Genomic DNA, 2,686 nt, shown 5'->3' on the forward strand with positions numbered 1-2,686 from the left:
TGCAAGAGGGTAAAGTGCACGTTATAAAATACACATTTAAAAGTAAATGCCCATCTTTGGCATCATATTTATTTAACTTCATTGTTATTTCCTCTGTGAACTGGATTCTAAATTATATCAACCCCTCATACTAACCGTCACTTTGTTTTCCTGAAGTTAAAATTCAGATGTTTTCTAATCTAGGCTGTCTCTAGCATATAAAAGTTGTAATTTTATTAGTATAGAGCCAAAACCAACCCCAAAATGCAAAGGAGTACTTATATAGACTGAAATGGACATTTAATTTCTCATTTTAACCTATAATACTTTACATTCATATTTACATTCATATTTATCCTTGAGAGGCATCTTTTTTTCAAATATGTGTTACTATCACTTCTGCATATTTAGATAAATACAGAGAGTACCAGAAATTTAGTTAGATAAATATTGGAGAAGTGGCATGTTTCTTACCGTGAGTTGCCATGAAGCCCCAAAAGTTTTGGGAAGTCTAAGATGTGTGATTCTATTCCAGTCATAGTTTTGTGTTTATCTAGCTCTTAAGAACTTCCCTTGATTTAAATAGTATCAAGCACATAAACACAGGTTACTCCTCACAGCAGTAAAGAAAAGATTCAGCCAAGGATATGCAATTCTAATCATTCATGCAATTCTGATCATGCATGATGTGCATGACAACTATCATGCAAACAGCAGCCCTAACCTGGGAAGATCTCTCAGATACAGAAGTGACTATACTTACTCAAACCCAGAAATACTAAATTTGTCTTGCAGGACAAAGAAGTCCTACAAGATCCTTTGCAAACAAAAGGCTGAACTACTACTTCTCTTAAGTAACAAAATACTGAGACAAGGAAGTACAAAATGAAATATAATCCTCTGTAAATAAGAAAACTTCAGTTTTAAGTAACTTTAAGCTTGGTGGCTTTGTACATAACAACAAAATTTTCCAAACCTAAAAAGCCCAACCAAAAGAACATAAAAGGACCCTTGTATAGATAAATCGTTGTAGCTGACAGTTACAGAACCTTATGACCTTTGCACAAAATTTATTGCAACCAAAACAGGACTGTAGCTAAAGAATATCTGAAACTAGCAGATGTTCAGGAGGTACTGTAGCGAAGTTAACTGGTAAGTAGAAGGACAAGGAGAAATCACTCGCTTATGTCAGTGACGTTACCAAACTAATGAAGCTGGTGCAAGCATTTATCTACTGCGCATGCTTCAAAGACTTCCAGAACAAGAGTTCAAGGAACGGCCAAGTGATGAAGATCGTTGGAAGAAGTAAAACAACCACCAATGACCACTACCATGCTGTTATGTGCATGCTAAAATAGGCTTGGAATTATGTAAAACAATTCTCAGACAACTAATGCATATGTATGACATTTATCAGAAATGTAATGAATATGTATGTTAAGCAACAATATAAACACTGCCTATTCGATGCTTAAATGAGACACATTAGGAGGAGATATCCTCTGTGTCTCCCAGCACTGCAATAAAGAATACCTGCTTGTCAACTTAAACGTTGTTGGCAAGTTCTTAACAAGTTATACGAATCAATACTTGTTACTTTTCCAAGTTATCTATTCTTTGTAAAATGCTATCTTTACACAGAAACAATACAGGGCAAAGAGGAAATAAGGTGATTCTTGGGTGCTGTCACAGGGGACACCAAACACTTCAGCGAAGGTATAAACATGAACCTTCAGGTTTGCTACATGAAAGAAACCTGCACCCTTTTCATGTTTTAATACACATTTGGGAATGCACTACTGAAAACTCCAGCCTACTATGATACACATACCCAAACAGAAATTTATATAAAAACTTACATACAGAATGACTTAGTTTTAAGGTAAGGATGAGCCACATCTCCCAGTCTGTGGAACTGCATTCTTTGGAGCAAACTCAAGCATAAAACATGCCACCTTGTAAAGTGTAGAACCTGCCTCCCAGAGCCTGTTGCTATCAGCTGTCACCACACTTCACAGGCAGACAAAGTTATTTAGGATGAACCATTTGACAAATTTAGTTTGTTTCTCTGCTTCTGAGCAGAATAATTTTAATGAAATTATTTCCTTGTAGACTTTCATACAGTATACAGGTAAATTTCAGCTGTAAGCAGGTGTTCTCTGTGCTTCCATTTTCATACAAGAATGCTTTGTTGCTCTGGCAGGAAGAACATACATTAACAGAAAACGAGCTAAGAAAGTTTGGTCTTCACTGGTAACAGAAGCCATTTATCAGATTAGCAATTTTTACTTATAGCAGTTAAGCACACAGAGCAATAAACTACACAAAGCAGTAAGAATAATGTATTTTGACCCAACCAGCTTCAAGGCCTAGTGCTTGAAGAGAAAACTCAGTGCAGTTTTTCATTTCTTTGAAATGGTTCTCTGACTTCAGTACAAGCCATAAGAGAATGGAGACGGTGAAATCTGCAGCACACTCTATAGGATCTAGCTTCAAACTGCTTGTGAAATTTGGAAGAAAAAAGTAAGAGGCCCGTACTCCCCTATGGAAGAGAGCACAACTGATTGCAATCAGGAGAACATGGGCGAGAACACATGCCAAAAGCAAGCAACAGAAATCGGGAGAACATGGGCGAGAACACATGCCAAAAGCAAGCAGCAGAACTTGGTACGTACATGTCGGGGCTGGCCTGTGTCCTGTTCAGCAG

Source organism: Nestor notabilis, unplaced genomic scaffold, assembly GCF_000696875.1.
Source record: "Nestor notabilis isolate BGI_N333 unplaced genomic scaffold, ASM69687v1 scaffold7878, whole genome shotgun sequence".
Classification (NCBI taxonomy): Eukaryota; Metazoa; Chordata; class Aves; order Psittaciformes; family Psittacidae; genus Nestor; species Nestor notabilis.